Below are 20,906 nucleotides of genomic sequence, written 5' to 3'. Positions count from 1 at the left end.
AAGGCAACGGAGGTAACTCAAAGGTTACTTAGAGCTTCCTATTTTCTGCAGAGAGATAATAAGAATGACTGCCTTTAATGAGAAAGTAATTATAGCAAATAACACCTGCCTTCGCAATGCTTGTAAATAACTTTCTTACTTAGACTGAGTAGAGTAATTATCATAATAACCAACGTGAGCTTATTGATGGACCCAGAGTAAGATCATTTTTTTGTTTCCAGAATGTATAAGGACCGAGCTGTGACATCAATATTTGAATAAAACAGAGGGACGTCAGGACCGGGAGCAGAATTTCCCATCTGTTGGCCTTTACGGTGTGGAGGAAATAAGCAGAACAAATGTCACCTTCAGGAAGGGATAAGTATTGGCAAATGGAGCGAAATCAATGTGAATGTTAGATAGAGGGCAGCTGTAGAACAAAATACATAATGACATATAGAATAATCTCTCTACTGCTTCGAAAAAGTCACACATCGCATGCTAAAATTAGCCACAGATCTTTTAAAATTACTGTGTGTTAATTGAAGGTTTGAATTAGACTGCTTGTCATCACTAATGTGCAAATTTTAGCCTTTGTAGTCTGGAGCCTTAGAGCAGACTGGAATTGTGGATTAATTTACAGTTGCGTTGATATGGCTTAATTTTGCAGTTAAGAAAAAAATATTGATACTCAAAGAGCAAATGGGTAACATGAATGGAAATATTTTACTTATTGAAGTGATGAAATGGGATGACAGGGTTAAACAGATGCAATCTGAGAAAGCTGATACATGAGAGTAGCATGAACACCAATCACAGCAAATATACTTACTTTTATGTTAGATTTACCCTTGATATTACATTTTCCATTGCTCAGGGTCCCATAGACCCCTCTGTTGTTTGTGTAAAAATACAAGAAAAAAAATCCCCTAATTTACATTATAGCCCTTCTCTTTGCGACAACCTAAACTTGCACATTTGAAGAGGGTGGTGCTTCTTTTGTGTGTGCTGACTCAGATCACAGAAAGATCAAACTCCCTTTGACCGATGAAAACCACCAATCCACATAGGTTTATTTAGGATTTGGGAAACTTGGTGCTATACTAAAACTTAATGTCAAACCCAGTCAGTTTTCTCCAAGTCCATAAAGTGAAGCCAGTAGCCCCTCAATGCTACCTGTTCAACACAGCAATATCAAGCCATTATGCTGCATCGTTGTTCTGTATAAAAGGTACGATTGTGGAATGGGGAAACGGAGCGGATTGGCCTTTAAGCCAGCAAAGGAAGTAGTGACAGCGGCAGTTTGGCATCTGTTTAAAAGGGACAGTCGACAGGATGGGACCATGGGCAGGACGGTTGTGACATTTTGAAGATATTTCATGCGTGCAACCTACTGCATGAGATTTAAATAGCAGCTAGCAGCAGGTAGTGGTCTACTCAAAGAAGAAATTCAGCAGCCGCTGAATATGTCCACAAATTGGGGAAACATTGAGGTTCTTGAGCTCCTTACCCTTTAAGCAGAGGACAAGATCAGCTGCCTCATAACAGAGACCGCAAATGATTATTATTGCCATGTCATTTCATTCTTATTGTTTAGAAAATGCTGCTGACGCTGTGTCGTATGTCACATTAGAGGCAGACACGGTTGTGTTAACCAACTCTTTTACTTCTGCAGTGCCGACTTGCTGTTTGAAATCACACACTGGAGCAGAATGATGACGCCGTTGTTTTGTCCTGTCTAAAAATTTACCCCGTGAGGCGTTTTTTTTTGTTTTTGTTTTTTTTTTCATGATTAATCGCAAAATTTCTATAGCTGATATACAGTACAACATCACTGCGACTTTTAACTATGCGTGTATCACTCCGCTTTACAGCTGTCCTAAACTGTCGGTGTAAATGGTCGGTAGTTATTGTTATTACCGTAGATTGTAGTGTAACATAGATTGCATTTTGTGTGTCCCTCTTGAGTTGCCGGAGGGCAGGAAAAAAGTTATGGGTGGAATTTTGGGCTCACCAAAATCTGAAGCATTATTCAGCCCCCTAACCGAGAAGATAGCATGATATTGAATCATCACTCTAGCTTTAATACTAAGCACGGTACAGTCCCTTAAAGAAGGGAATGTCCGCCAGCAATTAACACAATTAAAAATATTAATACATTATTTTAGCCCTAGTGATTTTTACTAGTTTGGCTCCAGAATAAATGCAAAGGCAGCATAAAATAAGGAGTTCATAGCAGCCCTACAGTGCAATTTCTGTGTAAAAAAGGTGGAAGTTCCTTAAACCTGCATCTTTTCTAATGACCAATAGGGGACCACTCCACTGAATGCAAAAAAGGGAAAAAAAAGTGTTATTGTATGGAGCTGTAAGAAGATGATTCTAATGTTCACTTGATTTATGACCTCAGCAAAGATTTCCCTAATTGGTTGATAGTCTCAAGTCTTTTCTCATACTGCATGACATTCATTTTGTGAATCATGGTCTCATTTAGAGTAAAATAGACGATAAATTAGGGTGTCCTTTAGTGCGTGGCTACCTAGCGATTGGCAGGCCGTTACCATCGGTATCCTTGGATTCTCAGTCAGATCCACCCCTCGCTCCTCCATAACGCCACCCTCTTTTTGGATATATATATATTTCATATATATAGCTCCAAAAAAATCAAGATGGCAGTGGTTAAAATGCCAAACTTGAGGCTTCAAAATGGTGGCCTTATTCACTTCTTGAATGCAGCCTATTACTAAACCCAATCTCACATGTAGAACATATGAAAATCTATAGTATTTAACTATGTCTTACAGCCAAGGTCTGAAATCCCAAACGGAAGTAATTTTTCGTTTTCTGCAGTGGACCTATAAAGCATGTCATCAGTTAAAATTGTCTTTATCGAGGCTACATTTGTCAGAAAATTAAGAAAAGTCATGAGGTATCAAACAAAGCATTAGGGCTGTTTAAAACCACATTCTATAAAGGAGCACACTATTGTCACCATTTATTAAATTAAGTGTAGCAACCTATTCAGTTTGCTTTCAGTCCCTTGCATGCTGAGACAAAAGCACATTCATAGATATGATAAAAATCTGTTGCTGTACAATTTAGAAGCATTACCTGTCCCTCGGTATGTGTAAATTAAATCAACAGGGCAAAATAAAAACAAAAAAGGCTTTCAGAACAACAAAAGAACGCATTTTCAGAAGGGAACCTTTCGACAATACATTAGTACTGTATGCCAAGTTGTTATTGCTCCTTTGTACTCGCTAATGTTTATTGCCACGCTTCCATTTAAATAAAGAAAATCAAAGACATGCAATTGGTATTTGGATGGTGACAGCAGGACTGACATTTGTGGTAGTCATGGTGGATATATATTTTTCAGACTACTTTTTCATGTGCAGCTCTCTCATTTCTGATAAACTGTTGAAGAGCTGCTTGTTTACAGTCTGATTTATAGACGGGCGAGACACTCTTCTTGCTATCCGTTCATAGATCTAAAGTTGGCTGCAGATTATTGACAATTCTATATCTTTTACTGTTCTTTTGAATGTTCTATTCGCTTTTCTTTTTCTGTACACCTGTGCTTTCAGCTTAGTTGTAACCTTTGAATAGGCACTCCAGCTGAGGTTGTTTTGCACTGCCACAACACTTATTCCTCACTCTCTTATATCCTCACTGTAACATGCTATACATAAAGGTGTGTGCTCTGACCACCACTTTGCGACCTTTACAAGTTCAGTAGCCTTTCACTTTCTCAAAGCACTGCCATTCAGGAGTTGCTGTGCAATTAGGTTGTTCGTATCATTGGGCCAATTCTTGTGTAACTTCAGGAAAAACAAAAAAGCTTTGAGTGACTTTTAAAATGTCTCTTGCAGTTTTATTGAACTTTTCAATTTTCATCCACCTTCTTTAACTTGATATATTACAGTTAATCTTGGATAAATCATAGCTACTGGTGCGTTCTTTCTCAGCAGTGGTGCTGCAACCTGCCGTCTGGTCTGATTCGACTCCAATGTCAGATGTTCCTGTCTTACCCCGCATATGTGTCAGCATCCTGCTGCGCCACCACAAACCTTATAGAAACTCTTCGGCTGTCTGTCTGTTCAGGGCACCTCACTGTGGACCAAACTCTCCTCTCATCTGCAGTCCACAAACACTTTCTCCAGGCATCCACACCACAGCTACAGTAATTATCATCAGAGTGCTGCTTCAGTTGTTGCTGTTTTGTTGCATCAGTGTCTGCATGTGCGTGTGCACATTTGGGCTTCAATGTGTTTGTATATGTGTACACTGATCAAAGTGTGTGCACGTGTCCTTGAGTACATGCATGTTGTTTTGACTTGGTTGTGTAAGTTGGCGTGTGCATGTGATTTTAGAGTTGTAGTCACATTAGATAAGAGAGTAAGACAACATGGTTACAACTCTCTGTCTCATCTTTCTTGAACAACTGTTTCCTATCTTGTTAAAATGAAGATTACTTACTCTTTATCTTTTTTCTCGTTCTCTGATGATCCCTGGCTGCCTCTGTTCAGCAGTTCCTTTTTCAACATATGTGGATGCTGTGTATGATGACCCAGTGTGGGAGAAAATGTGTTAAAGTGCCCTCTAGGGTGCCCACCCAGTGGAGAAAACATGATTAAACCCCTTCTAGGGCTCCCTTGCAGTGGAGAAAATGTAATGCAGTAATCCCTTGATGCCTCTGTTCAGCAGTTCCTTTCTCAGATATGTGGTTGCCATCAACTGTTGTTTTTCCCACTAGGGCGCCTCTCTAGTGAAGAGAATGTGATGAAGTGACTTCTAGGGTGCTCCTCCAGTAGAGAAAATGTGATAAAATGCCCTCTAGGGTTCTCCTCCAGTGGAGGAAACATGCTAAAATGCCTTCTAGCGTGCTCTTTCAGTGGAGAAAACACAATGCAGTGATCACTGGGTGCCTCTGTTCAACAGTTCCTCTCCCATTATGTGTGGGTGCCATCTGTTGTGGCCCAGTGTGGAAGAAAATGTGATAAAGTGCCATTGAGCGTACCCTTTCAGTGGAGAAAACTTGCTGAACTGGTCTCTAACACTAACCCCTAACCCTAACCCTTCTAGTGGAGAAAACATGATGCAGTGATCCCTTTTTGCCTATGTTGTGCAGTTTCTTTCACAACATCTGTGGTTCCCATCTTCCCATTTACTGTGGCCAAATGAGAAAGAAGCTGTGATAAAAATGCCCTCCTGGATGCCTCTCCAATGAAGAAAACAGGATACAGTGACCTCTAGAGTACATATCTTGTGGAGAAAATATGATTCATTCATCCTTTGGTGCCTCTGTTCAGATTTTTCTCACAAACTGTCCACACATTTTCCTATGAAAAGGAACGCATCCAAATTCGTACATATCGTAAATTTTGAAAGGCTGCAATCACATGACCAATGTGCAGATGGGAGTAAACAAGGAAGCAGTCCCAAAGAGGCAGGTTGGGGTGATGGATATGTCACAAAAATCTGGAAAATCCCTGGGGACTTTTCCTGGAGCTGTATGTTTGGAACAGCGCATTCAATTAGTCATTTTAGGGTACATCCTTGTCATAGTCCTTTTCTTAAAACTAACCACAGTGATTGTACTTGCTTACACCTGAAGACACCCAACCATGTTTCTTTTCCTAAACCTAACCATAATAACTTTTATTGCCTAAACCTAACCTCCATAACTGTACATTAATTATGTAACAGCACATTAAGGACAAAACGTCATTTATGTGGCACTAATTTGTATAATAAACTGCTGTGCGTGCATTTTTGTCCGATATCATAAAACCAGTTCCATGAAAATAGGTTGCTCTGCTCAGCAGTCCCTTTCTCAACATATGTAGATGTCGTCTACAGGGGCTCAGTGTGAATGAAAACATGATGAAGTGCCCTCAAGGGTACCCCTTCCTGTGGAGAAAACATCATGCAGTAATCCCTGGGTGCCTCTGTTGAGCAGTTACTTTCTAAACATATGTGGATGTCATCTATGATGACGCATTGTGGAAGAAAACATGATGAAGAGCCCCTTAGGGTGCTCTTAAAATGGAATAAATGTGATGCAGGGCCCTCAGGAGCCTTAAAACCCAACAACTTTGTTTAAATGCATGTGAGGCGTTGCATTAACTAATACAAAACAGCAACATATGTCCTGTACAACATCAATCCCCAGTGTGTGTGAGAACTCATTTATTTTCACTTCCAGTCTCTGAAACATCTTCAAGAGCATGCAAACACCCTCTACAACGTCTTACAATAATCACACCACTGATGAGGAAAGGTACTTCAGGTGCCTTATTGCGGAAAGGATGATTCGACAAAGTATTTTCTTGATTCCACCCTCCAACATACCCCCGCCGCTGACGCCACCATCACGATTGCAAACAGATAATGCCTTTGGATAAGTCAGGGTTTGCCCCGAAACATAATCACTTAGATTTACAGCAATCACAGCAGCAAAACCTGAGAGAGGGCTCTGTTAAGGGAAATGACGAAAAAGCATAAATCAAATGATGAGTTTACTGATTATATGGATAATGCTGTGGGGTGACAGCTTGTGAAGTGCAAGTTTCAGAAGTACCATCCACCACATATGATATTACCACTTCTATTTGCAGGGGAACTCATTTTAAAGAGAGATTTCAGCTCAGATCTATTTTTCTGATGAAAAATACATAATCACAAACAGCAAAGAAAAAATCTTTAGAAAGAATCTGCAAATGTGCATGTGGTTGTGGATGTAAATCGAGGGAAGAGGAGATGTAGTGTTATCAATTTTGTGAAACTTTCATTATCTTTTTTGCACAACATCTGTATATTACATTGAAACTTAATAAAACTTTGTACTTCTCGAAAGTTCTTTTAACCCATTTCCACTGTCATCAGGCAACAGGGACCTTTATATTCTGAAATGTACAATATAGCAAGATAAGAACACCAGTGGTTTATTTTTGTTCCTGAAACATAGGTTAAGTTCATACGTACCTTTTTGTAAAGTTTTATTTTTATTTTCTAAATATATATTGACCCATCATACAGCATGTATACACTTTGAATAAGAAGAACAAACAAGGGGTGACCTCTAGCTCACGGGGTCGAGTGTGCGCCCCATGTGCCTGCGGCTTCTGCGTCGGCCCGGGTTTGAGTACGGCCCGTGACCCTGTGCTGCGTGTCATTACCCCTTCTCTCTCCCACCTTTCCTGTTTCACTCACACTGTCCTATAAATAAAGGGAAAATGCCCCAAAAACATATCTTAAAAAAAAGAACAAACAAAATACACAGGACACATCAAACACATATAGGATGAAAAAAATTAATAATGTAAAAAAAATAAATAAAAAACAACCCACCATAACTTCAAAAAATACAACATACTCACTTGATGTTTTTCGACAACTGTTATATTTTAATACACTGCCAAATTTATTAATCTCTTGACTGATTGAATCTAATAACTATGATAATAACTGATAAAAGCATATTTCCTTTCTTCATTGTTGTATTGTTGGAGGGTACATAATCCAACACCTTGGATACTTCAGTGTACCTTGTAATATATCATGATTTATACAAATAAACAATACAATTGAAGTGTATATATAATGAATTTATTCTCATAGAACAGTTTGCATAATATCCTTCAAAAATGCATGCACAACAGGAAATATGATATCATTCGTATTAGTGCCGCACAGATTATGTTACCTCCTTAAATTACAGTCACACAATTAGCATACACTTACGGTGGTTAAGGTGGAGGGTTAGGGTAGGGTTGTGGTTGGGCTTATATCCCAGCACATAAGTCACTGCAAAGTCCTTCTAAGAAAGTGTGTGTGTGTGTGTGTGTGTGTGTGTGTGTGTGTGTGTGTGTGTGTGTGTGTGTGTGTGTGTGTGTGTGTGTGTGTGTGTGTGTGTGTGTGTGTGTGTGTGTGTGTGTGTGTGTGTGTGTCAGTCAAGCAGCAGAAGCAAGTCATGCACAGTTCCCTACTCATCAGCATCAAAAACAAATGACAAAGGTGATGTGCAAATCACAAATATGCAAATGAAGCCCCATGGTTTACCCAGGAGTTCCTGTAACTACGGTAACCTATGAGACAACTTTCTTTTTTAAGCACTGGTCACCAGGCACACATCATGAGTGTTACTTCATTTGTGTGTGTGAGTGTGTGGGTGGGTGTAAGGCCTCAACCAGATTTGACTTTTTTGGCACGGTGACTATTTTTGCTCAGCATCTCGCTGTAGGTGCACGGCAACTGTCCCAGCACTGTCTCTGCAAACGCAGCTGTCTTGGTTACCAGGGCCTCAGGGGGTTGTTAAGGAAGCGTCTCCAGGGAAACCAGAGGAAGGAGCTGGGAAGGAGGGAGGGTAGGGTCTCTGAGAGTTCAGAGATGCTTTCTAAAAGTGGAATAGACAGGGAGAAGACTCGAGGAAGACACTGGAGAGGCAGAATGGAGACATTGTTTGGTGTTGGTTATAAATAGTTACAGAAGAGTCTAGGAGATCCTGACAATGTGTTAAATATTTCATAGCGATCAGTGTTAAATCTGCTGTGAAATCAGCACCGCAAGCAGAGGTCTTTATTCTAAAGGAACAGCTATGTTCTATCAATTAATTAATCACTTTATATACTAAATCACATTGTTAATGTACCAGTATGGCTGCTATTATTGGCAATGTAGAAAATTGTTTGTGATAACTCTGAAATTGATGAAAGGGGCTGTAGGCAAAATTCAGGGAATATGATAAATCTCTACACGGCTGCCAACATGGAGGTGGCTAAGTCTACAGTTTTAACTAGGGAGGGCAATATCAGCAATAACCGTCACATGAATACAGTGCAAAGTGGCAATGATGAATGAATGATGGAATGATGAGCCAGCTAGTGTGATGCACATGCTGTAAGACAAGCTTACCAAAATAAACCACAGAAAAGCTAAAGGTAGTGTGACATCATTCTCTGCTCAGGATGCCATTACGCCACAATATCCTAGCTGTTTGCTGCTTTATTGATGCTCTCAATGTTGCAAACAGAGCCTTTAAAAAAATCATAAAAGTCCATTTGTATGTTTTGTCCTATTAAATGCAAATTTCATGTCCCGATCATTAATCACTTTTACAAGTATATCACAAGATCTACTGCCTTTCAGGAAGCCCTTGTTCTGAGTTGTTTTCCCATGCAGCGAAAAACTGATCTTACATACATTTATGTTTTACATGTTCATTTTTAATTGAATAAATAAATATACAGTACTTCAGTAGACAGGTGCGGCTCATTACTACACGGATGTGCTTTGGGATGGTCACAATTACGAGCAACTCCAATAAGTATGTGCAGTTTTATCACACATCACATTGCTTTAGATGTCCCAAGCTTGAGGGAGTGAGAAAGTATACCAGAGCTGTTGCCCATGACCTGAACGTTTATTTCACAACCATAAGCTGTCTCCAATGGCGTTTCCATTACTTTGGCATTACATCCAACCAGCCTCATAACTGTAGACCACATGTAGCCACACCAACTTTTCCTGCAAGAGACCAGCCACCTGAACAGATGATGCAACAACTGGTTTGCAAAACTGAAGAATTTCTGTACAAACTGTCAGAAACCTTCTAAAGGAAGTTTATCTGTATGCTTATCGCCATCACTAGGGTTTTGACCTGACAGCAGTTTGTCAACATAACTGAATTGTGCTGTTGTGAGGCTGGTTGGATACACTGCCAAATTCAGGGAAACAACATTGGAGATGTCTTGGTTCACAAGCAACAACTATGGTGGACATTTCTGCAGTCAACATGCCAGTGGCACGCTCCCTCAAAACCTAGGATGTCCGTGGCTTTGTGTTGTGTGATCAAACTGCATATTTTAGAGCAACCTTTTATTGTGATCATCCCAAGGCACACCTGTGTACTAATAATGCTGTTTAATTAGCATGTTGATATGCCACTCCTGTCAGGTGGATGGATTATGTTGAAAAAAATGAGTCCTCACTAACAGGCATTTTAAAAATGTGTTACCAAAATCGTAGACAAATATATCTATTGAGTGCATGGAAAGTCAAAAAATGGGGAAAAAACAAAAGTGTTGCATTTGATTTTTTACTGAGTTTAAATACAGCCATCACCCATCAGAATCAGCTGAATTGCAGCCGTTGCATGTGGCTAGTTTTTACGAAGGGTGATTGAACAATGGAGACCGAGACTTGTGTGAGCAACTTGATATATTTAAGTGCCACTATACTTTTTCCGTCTTGTTAGTGAATCTGGCAAGTGTGGAACAAGGAGGTGGTGGCGGGTGACAAGAGATACAGAGTGCTGATATAATTGAAAACTAATTTTGAGGTTTATTGCTTTTTCACCTGATTTCATCTATATCTGGCAGGTTGTTGCTTAGGGAGAGACGGCAAAGCATATATAGAGAGAAGGAGCGAGGGAAAGAGAGATGACAACAGAGACTAAGAGTCTCCATGTAATAATTAAAACCCCCTTTGAAGGCTACCCTTTGAAGGGCTCTTTTCTCAGCACCCAGCCACTGTGCGGCTAAAAAAGCACTTCTCTTTAAAGTCGTAACGTTGATGATGATCTCGGAACCCTCCGGTCGTCGTATGAAATGTGTGTTTTGACAGTTTGTTTGTGAGAAAATTAGCTCGTTGCTCCCTCACAGGACAGCCACTGACTTATCTAATTTCTTCCCTTTGAAGTCATGGGGAGAGGCGTTTGTTTGTGTGCGGGGGGGCAGGGTGGGTGGCTTCACTGCTGTCAGCCCCCCTGAGAGACAAAGGGTGGGGTCTGTTTGGTCTCTTCCCAGACACTTTAATCAATTTATCAATTAGCCACAATTATGCAGTTAATTAGGAGCTGATGGTGATTTGATGAGTTGTGATTGTTGTCATCTTCTGCGATTTTTGAGGGAGGCAAAGGGGAAGTGGAGAAAGATTGAGACATGGTGATAGTGTAGTGCCAATGGATCAGTGAGTGAGTTAGGAAGAGGAGTAAGGAGTGACAATTACTGTGTATTACATGTTGCTATGTGACAAGTATACTTCACTGGAAATGAATCAGGTCTTTCAAGAGCCAACAGTTGGAATCCAAACTTTTCTTCCTCAGCTGTTTAGCGGTGTGATTGTGTTATTGTGTGACTTGTATTTCTGAGCAATACTTGAGGTATTGCACCAAACGGCAGCCTGACAGGTCCTAAGGCCGTCACTGTAACAGCATGTAATTACAGTCTGCATGGTGCAGCGTGTGTGTGAGCATACTGAATGTGTAGGTGTGTGTGTGTGTGTGTGTGCTTCTATCTGTATGCATGTGCGTTACAAAGTGCAATTAGAAGCCTTAGCGAGAAGCATAACGCCAGAGAGAAATTTTTGACTAACCCTCTGCAAGTCTGAGGCTGCAAAGAAAAATTAGCTGTTAAAAAGATAAAGAAAAAAAAACATGTAGAGAAATCTTGTTTAAACACAACATAATTAAAAGCTGTAAAAGTTATATTTAGCAAACATGAGAGGAAAATGCAAATGGTGTTTTGGTCGGGCAGCTTGTGTAACTGCCTTGTTTATCATCTAACTTTTCCCCGCGTCTCTCACATCACTTAAAGAAGATACAGACACATTTACTCTCACATGCTGTTGCAATGATCTAGTGCACTTCATCTATACTTCGTCTATACTTGTCGCCATGGAGACAATGTTGCGGTGCTATCGGGTGGAAGCCCTCGATTGACAACAGCTCTTCAGATCTCTGCAAGAGGAAAGTTTGATTTGCTGAGGAAGTTGACTGCTGTTTCTTGGCAGGTTTGGGATGTTGTTTGGTGAAGAGCTGAAAAGTAAAGCTGGTTACTTTCTGTATCCTCTGTACATTCTTTAAATTATAAGTGTCCCATACACAGTAGGGATGGAAAACGCAAACTAACAGTGCAAGTTGTCAGTTTCAAAAATGAAAAACTTCTGCAGGTATTCATGTTACAAAAGAATCGTCTTTGCTTAAACTCAACTCCTTAACTGAGTCTTTCTTATGCTTTTTGACCCTTAATTTTGTGATTCTGTCTGAGAAATTTCAGTGTTCATACTTTTTCTTTACTGATTAACATTTATGCAGAGATGCTGTGACATAAATAATAGCTTTGTCAGTGAACTTAACTAAATTAATTGATGAGGCTTGTTGTATTCAATATCTTACTTATTTATTTATTGTCAATAGAAGTTTATTTATTGAAATAGAAATGGGGCATACAACAAAAGAGATGCTCAAAACAGAGCACTGCCTGTGTCACTTGCGGGCAGTTAAGACAGTCCAATAGGAAATGATGGAATCAAACAGATTTAGCTGCAGAGGCTGGCTCTCTTCTGGTCAGGACACAGTGTAAACCTAAAGACACCCAACCATGATTCTTTTAATAAACCTAACCATAGTAAATTTCATTGCCTAAACCCAACCTCTGTTTCTTTCCTTGCCTAATGCTTACCCTAATTATAACCCAACCCAGCCTTTAGTCTTTACCCTAAAATGTAATAGTTACCCTTTAGTGGACTAGGGGCCATATTCACGAACATTGAGAATACTCTCAGAGGGCTCCCAACTTAGCCTCGCAAGGAGTCCTAGCTTATTGGCGAATTAGGACAGGTCTCAGAGCAACTCTGAGCAAAGAAGGGACAGAAACTTTTATCTTAGTAAAGAAGTGTGACTTACTCCATTGCTACATGTGATGCATTCTTTGAACAGGTGTGTTTGATTGTTTGTGTGCCTGCAAGCTATGGAAATGAAATAAACTGCAGCACAGTACGAGTTTGTGAAAGCGCTTTTTGTGTCATCACACTGCTGCAACACTGTACTGTACTGTAACCTTTCTCCACTTACAAAATGTTTTAGTGTTGTGATCATTTTATTTCCGGCCTTATATCGTTATTGCATGGGCCTGGAGACAAGAGGGCCTGTGTCCACCCAACAGTTTTCCTCAGCAAAAAAAAAAAACAGTGGCAGGGCACTGGGAAGCACTTAATTCCAGTGTTTCATAAAAGAGCATTTCCAGCACTTCCAGAAAATGTCACAATTCAAAGCATTTTCTTAAAATTCCATCACTACGAGTCATTCTTTGTGATAGGAAACTTTGTGAATACGGCCCCAGCAGTACTATCTATTTGGAGTATAATCTGTGTGCTTGGATTCCAGCCCAAGACTTATCGAAAGATGCTTGTATACTGTGTTTTATGAGTGTGTTCAGCATGAATGAGTGTGTTTGTGCCATTTGTGCTACTTAAAAGCTGATTACATATGCAGCCCACCTTGTTATCTGCTTTCTATAGTGACAAACAATCTCACCATGGTAGCTGTCACTCAAAATAAATGACTAACATTCCAGGAAAAAAAAAAGTGTAAAAAAAATAAAAGTAGACTGCAGTGGAGAAAATCTGACATTTTGTTTTAATCTTGTGGTGATTTGTGTTTGTGTGATTCATTGTAACTCCTCATTGAGTGAGCATTAACAGCACACAGTGCATGCATGATTAGAGAGCATCATTAATAGACAGGAATGGCCAGGCTGCTGTCTGTCTGTGTTTGTTTGAAAGACAGATGCCATGAATGCTAGCCATGACATTAAAATTACACATAAAAACAAGAGAAACAACAAGAAACCTGAGGGATACAATCTCAGTTTACGCTGCTTTAAGAACTGTCCACCCACACACAAGCATACACAGTTATATACAAAGGCCAAGAACATCCAGCTCAAACTAAAGGATATATATTAAATATTAAATAAATAAATAAAAACTTTTGATATGATAATCTTGACACCGGCCCACAAATACATAAAGATACATACATACACTCAGAAACGTCCAAACCCACACACATTTCACACACACAAAGCATATACATGCAGACTCATTACAGAGCGAATACTGTCTCATCGTCTGACTTTATATCCTTCTCATTAGTTCAAATATCAGTTCAGCGAACAGAATGGTAATGGAGGATCGAGCAAGGAGGTGAATGTCAGATGAGAGGAAAGCGGGAAGGTAAAGGGTGAAGGGGCCTCGAGAGGGAAGACGAAGTGAAGAAAATGGCCCCTGCTGGTGATTTAACACCTGTTGGCAGCCGTATTCCTGGACAAGGATGGCTGAGAAAGGGCTTGTTGCATTGCTAAACATAGCCAATTAATTGGATGTCCTCACAAAAACTTCAATTAATGTAGACATGGTGGACATGAGTGCTGTGCTGTATTTATTAACAAGGACCTCATATCTTACAAGTGATTCTGTGTTGAGGAAATGTCAGGTCGTACCTGGATAGGTAATGTTTCGATGATATATTTAATGCAATTTCTTACAGTGTATTCTCAATGCCTAATAACTCAGTTCACGCAATATTGGACAATTTCACAATTACCCACAGGCAGCAGAGGGCCTGTTTCCTAAAACCTGCCATTTCATGTTAGTGGAAAAAAATGGAAAAACAAAAGCACACTTTGATCTATCAGTCAGTCTGTCTGTCCGTGTGTCTATCTATTCAAATACCTACCTACAACTACCCATTACCCAACTACCTACCTACTATTCTCTATATGCAGGTATCTGTATATGTCTGCAGAATCTGTAGACAAAAGGAAAAGATTTGGTATCAGAAATGTTTTGGTTTCCATTTTTAGTCCACTGGCTATTGTCAGATGATGTGTCAGCTTTAAAGGCGCTTTTCCTAAAATGTATCTGCATCCATATGTAGATATTTTATTTATAGAGATAAGCTGAAATGACCAGCACATGTAGGAAGAAGTCTTGCCAAAAATATTGGCCCTCGCCCTCAGAGGCCTAATCGTTGTCAGATTGATAGCCGATGGTTACCAGATTGCCCACCTAGCTACTGACCCATCCACTTTTATAGCGTACACTTACTTCTTTCATGCATTGATGAAGTCAGTGCAAGATAAATGCAAAAAATATAGATCTTAGGAAGTTACACACACAACTGTATACCTTCTTGGAAAGCTTCAGGAGTTCTGTACACCCACTTAAAAATGCTCAAGGATAAATGACAACAACGTTTTGTGACAGCACCTTTACTTCAGCTATTTGTTTCTGCAAATAGGCCATGCGGTCAGGAGATGTGACAGCAAAGTGAACAGTCACTGTAGTTCATGCAGAGAGACTCTTGTTGTCTTTCCTCTCCCCCACCTCATTGAGCTCAGTGTGTAGTGTGTGCATAGTAAGTGTGTGGGAGGGTGCAAGAGAGAGAGAGACAGTGATGCTATGCACTAATAGCAGACAGGTGCTGACGGTCAGAAAGAAGATAACAGTGCAGTTGTCAAGTGGTAAATGCATAATATAGGTTTTAGTTTGTCCGTGAATAAATGCTACAGCTCTTGAAGACCCAAGTAAAGTTATCGCATCTTGTAGTCTCAACTGCTGGATAAAGTAAAGCTGGTTAGCATCAACCCCATCGACCTGTTGGCAGAACAAACAGTGGCACCACAGAAATTTTGGGATGGAACATCAAAACCAAAATCCATAGCTGAATTTCAGGAATCCTCTTTTGCTGCCTAAGTGTATAGGCAGGATGAAAAAACTATATCAGTGTGAGAGTTATGGAATTGCAAACATCGGTTTCTCATTTTACAATTAATGTTAATGTTAAACTTGGTGAACAGATAGCCTATTTGTTGTTGGTGCAGAGCCATTGAAACTTGAACATTTCAACACATGATTCACTGTTCTCTAGCCAACATAAGTAGTATAGTGCAAACACTACGTAGTGCAAATACTGCAGTAGGTACAACTATAGATCGCAATCATGTTTTGAACATGGCTCCAACTACACAATATCTAAAAATGTAAAGACTTTTTACCTTGGGGTGACATGTTTACTGCGCGGTAAACCCTATTTTCCAGAAAGTGCCTAATTATTGGAATGGAGTCTCATTAAGTTTTCCTAAATTGGTGTATTTTGTTTTGAGTGCATTTGTTGCCTCAAAAAGATTTTCTGAAGCTGTGGTGAATTTCTTTGAAATGCTCTTTGGGAGCCTAAAGCATGCTACACTGCCTGGCATTTAAATGAGTAATGGGATTTTCTGGTATAATCAGGTTTAGCAGGTATTCTCTCTGGTGTACTTGGATAACACTGTTAATTTGGGACTGAGATTAAGAGTTTTTACACACATTGCTGTTATGACACCATCATTTGCTCTGCCTTACACAAAGTAAAGTTACACCTAGCAACTGCCTTTTCATGAAGGATTACTTCACCTCCCAGAGAAGGAAAAGAAACTGGAGGAAACTTCTAGATGCAACCAACCTCAAATAATCTAAGAGATGACACACTTGTCTTTGTGTTCTCATTGAGCCCATTTATAGCACCTTTTAAGGTTGAGGAAATTTGTTAAATGACTCACTCTTTCCGCTACACCTTCAGTGTTTTAGTTAAAGGGTATCCACAGGGGGTTTAAATAAATGTCCCTCAGGAGGAAATCATTTCCATGATCTTTGATAGTGACATTTGATTAAAAGATAAAATTGTGAAGTTGGTGCTTTAATTAAATGATTAAAAGTAAACTCACTTGCTTGTCAGTAGCTTTGTTTAAACCAGATCCTTGCTGCCACATAAGGCCTGGTGAAAGTGCATTTGGGAGTACATTTTATGCTCCTGTTCATTCTCTCTCTCTCAATCAGCTGATAATGGGTGTTCCCTCATTCAGTTACACCAATCAGATTTTAATACATTGCCCTGAATCAATCATATTGTTGCTGTCAGATTTTAATCTCCTCTCTGCTGCTGTCAGTTGTCATTTAGGTACCATTCAATGATACCCTCCTTTATTAACCTCCAGTTCACATCACTTCACATCACATCACATCACATCACATTCAACTCAGTTCAATTCAATTCAATTCAATTCAATTCAATTCAATTTGATTCGATTTGATTCGATTTGATTCGATTCAACTCAGTTCAATTCAATTCAATTCAGTTCAATTCAATTCAATTCAATTCAATTCAATTCAATTCAATTCAGTATTATTTGTCCCAAAAGGGCAATTTGTGTTTCAGCAAGTGTTAATTAAGCATAATAATGAAAACAAATAAAGCACAAATAATATGACATAAAAACATACAACCAATGACATTAATCTGTACACAGGGTGACTTGCACCTGTGCACATTAAAGCTCCATGGGAGCAGATTCAGGGTTTCTTTCAGAGGTTCTGCTCCACATCCTATCCATTCAGATCTTTTAGCTCACCTCTTAACCACCACCAGGGTGTAGACTCTGTCAGGTGATATGTTCCTGTACTATTCATAGTATCACTACCCCTGTCAAGATTCATGTGGGTTTAGGTCATGTTTTTGTTACTGCACATTTTTGTCTTCCTGTTTTATTTTGTGTGTGCTTACCTTCTCATCTCGTTTTAGGTGTCTTGACTTCCTGCCCTCTTGTTCTCCTCTGTGTGCTGATTACAGCAGCCCTGCCCTGATTGTTTTCACCTGTGTCTCTTTGTTGCTTTGTGTATTTAAGTCTTGTGCTTAGTGTTAGTCTTTGCCTTTTCGTCTTGTGCTTCACGTCAAGAGTTCCAGCCTTTTCCCTTGTGAGTTATTGTCCTAGTGTTTTTTTTGTCCTAGCCTGATTTTTGACTTGCCTTTGCCTAAGCCCTTCTGGCACCTTTGCTACTGTGACTGTCTTCCTGGTATTTTGACCCTGGCCTGCCTGACTCCGAGTTTGGACTGTCATAATAAATATTTGTTGTTTTTGGAACTTCGCTCTGAGCTGAGACATGCATCTGAGTCCTATGTCTCTGCGTCGTGTCAACCCCCCTAAAATGATGATATCATGATGGTGTCTAATAGCCAAAGACTCTTAAGATTCCTAAGCTTTATTTTGCACTTTGTCAATTGATTTATTTGATCGCTCTTAAAGTCACTCCTGATTGAAATCTCATTGTCTCGTTGTCTGACCTTCAAGAAGTTGGCATGATGCAGGAAAGACCATAGGCATACTTCCTTCCAAATGTAGTGCAGACGTCAACATTTTTAAAAACCTGGCAAAGGAAAACATAAACAGATTCATATTTCTATGAAGTTTAACTACTATTTTTCTTACCTCCCAGAGCATGTTATGCTATTAGTTCAGTGATTTATTGCAGACATTTTTGACAGTGAGGGAACTAATTATGGGGACTCTAACCATACCATCAAAAACATATCATAGATTTAAAAAAAAAACTAAGTCTGTAAATCTGAATCTAAACCACAAATATCAGCCCCAAACCATAAATAAGTTTGGCAAATGAAAATCATCGGCAGTATACACAGAAACTGTTTGTTTGTTTTTTTTGTTCAAACTTATTTTAGGTGGCTAAAATCTCTGTGCTGCTGCACCAACCCACAGCATTATTTTACCTAGCTTCCATGTTGGGTCTGTGTCAACATTAACTATATGTACAATAAATAGAGATAAGTACCTCATACAACCCCTCTTCCTAAAGTACAAGCTATGCCTTTGACAGACTTAAATTTGACTCAGTTCAATTTGATGCCACAGCCAACCTTTCCCACCACCTCTGAGCTATGATAATAATGGACCTCCTATTTTGTCAGTGTCAGTGTTTTTTTTTCTCTAACTTTTTCCTCTTTGAATTTCTTTTTCAAACATTCACTTTTTCTCCCATTTGGTTTTCCTCACCTTTCCTCCAGCCCTATGGCCTCTCATTGTGGTCTCTCTTTGTTAATATTCTGAAGATCCCGTCAGGTTTGACCTCAGGGCAAGCCTCGGAAAATATCTCATTTTGACTAGGAGGTACCAATAATGCCCTCATAAGGTTGTAAAGCAGGGCCGGTAATAAAAAAAAACTATTGCAGGCACACCCACCATACACATACAACAAAATACAAGCAAACATGTTAACACATACACACATATTCATCATCTTTAACCACTTGGAGCCTTAGCCTGTAAATGAATATGGTAAATCCCTTTAACATCAAAGGCAATAAACTGATCTCTTTACAGAAAATGCAATGCATGGTTGCTGGCACTTGATAGAATTTATTAAACAATAAAAGAGGGAGTATTGCAGGAGATGATTTTTAAGAAAGCTATTATCCATTACTTTGTCCTGCTGGGTCGGGTTGGCCTATATGAGGAATAAAAAACAATGACTTCAGACAAGATGAATGTTTCCCTCTGAGTTTCTGTCGTCACAGTTCTCCTTAAGACATCCATTCCTGCATACAAATGTGTTTTCTCTCTATACGCTGTATGCTGACTATGCTCTCAGTATGTACTTGTTTAAAATCCAATATGTGTAAATTGTAATTGTATAATTATAACAACAATATACATATATAACACCTTTTCTATTGAATTAACATGTGAAGTGTAAGTTTCCTTGGTTATCGCTCTTGATGAGCAGTTAATCAACAGTATGGTAGCCTCTGCCACTGGTGTATGAATGTGACAGGGTGAATGATGCACGTTGAGTGGTTGTTAAGATTAAAAAACACTTTATAAATGCAGTCTGTTCATCACTTACAATCAATAAAATGCATGTGCTTGTCAGTACGTTTCTGCGATGACACAGGAAGCATAGGTGTTGCTGTTGAAGGCTGTTGCAAGAAATTACTGGCCTAGATTAAAGCAGTGTTTCTTGATAGCTCTCAATTATCAGGCTGTGGTGTTGCCAGGTTACTAAGCCAGTTTAGCCTGCGGGATTCATAATTCCCAAACTAAACATGAAGGGATAATTCAATCATCAATATCTACATGACCATATTATCATATCATACTATATATATATATACTTACAATAATTTAACTTTACATGGCTCATGAAGATTTCAAAACTAGTGTAATGTGTTTTGTATTTTGTGAAGTAGTGAATAAGATGGATCAAATGTGTGTGCATTTTGGTCATTTATCTTTAGCCTTTTTAAATAGAGAGTAGGCCAAACTCTATGAACTGCACTCAGTCAGGCAGTGACCCACCACATCAACCTGGGACGTTCTAAGTATCCTTACCATGACAAGCTGTGACGTTCCGAGTTCGGAGTGAGATCGGGTAACCATGTAATGAAAGAAGTGCGAGTGCACATATAAGGCGGGCAGGTGGGGAGTTGGATGGGTCCAACCACGGCGAGAATACCTAAAACGTCATAGGTTGATGTGGAAGGTCACTGTCCAAGCATCACCATGTGACGAGTTTGGAGTGAGAATGTTTTGTACATACAGCTACAGTTAGTAACTTCTATGAAAATAATTCTGTGTTATATTTGCTAAAACTAACACTATATTTTGAATGAAGTACATGAGAGAGACAGTATGTGAAAATCATGTCCCTCCTCCTTTTCCTACTGCTTCAAATGGCATTCACTAGAATCAGATGGAAGCAACAACCAATCAGAGCTGAGGAGTCTCTAAAGCCTTATTCCCATTGCACAAAAAAATCTGGTAACACCTGCTATTTCTGGCTTTTGAAAGCAATGGAAATGTTTGTGATCGGCATTCAGACCTGGGTCAATGACTCTGCAGTAGACAAGGGTGTTTATTGCCACCGGCTCCGATCAGCATTGATGTGAACACAACTGATAAACGCGGTATTTTCAGCTCCTTAACTGGCGAGGTGCAATGACGTCCCATCACTAATTACCGCCCATCTCTTCCTAAACTGCGGTGGTTTTGGCTTTTGGAGTTTTTTGGTGGATTACTTTTTTGGGTGGAATTCTTGGGACTGTGTTTTTTGTGTGTGCAGCGCTGGTTTGTTCTCTTTTGTGGTTGTGTTGCAGGGGCTGGGCGTGGCTTCTGGGTGCTGGAGCTCACGGGCACTTCCTCACCTGCACCTCGTCAGTAATCAACCCCAGCATAAAGCCTGCTGCTCCACTCGACTCATGGGCCAGATTGTTATCTGCTACCCATGGTTAGATCGACCGCTTTACTCTTTGTGAT

At 39.6% G+C, this 20,906-nt stretch overlaps 1 long non-coding RNA gene across 1 annotated transcript in view; it reads left to right on the top strand.

Moving 5' to 3' along the window:
• Positions 1-20,906, top strand: part of LOC148189930 (uncharacterized) — a 28,692-nt gene that overhangs the window by 244 nt on the left and 7,542 nt on the right. The window contains exon 2 of the long non-coding RNA XR_015776216.1: positions 222-20,877. This is a non-coding gene — a long non-coding RNA (uncharacterized LOC148189930). The remainder of the gene's footprint in view (positions 1-221; positions 20,878-20,906) is intronic.

Source organism: Plectropomus leopardus, chromosome 3, assembly GCF_026936395.1.
Source record: "Plectropomus leopardus strain MGB_pleo_1.0 chromosome 3, ASM2693639v1, whole genome shotgun sequence".
NCBI classification, from domain to species: Eukaryota; Metazoa; Chordata; class Actinopteri; order Perciformes; family Serranidae; genus Plectropomus; species Plectropomus leopardus.
Note: the sequence above shows the minus strand (reverse complement) of the source record. Positions and strands in the feature narration are given on the sequence as shown.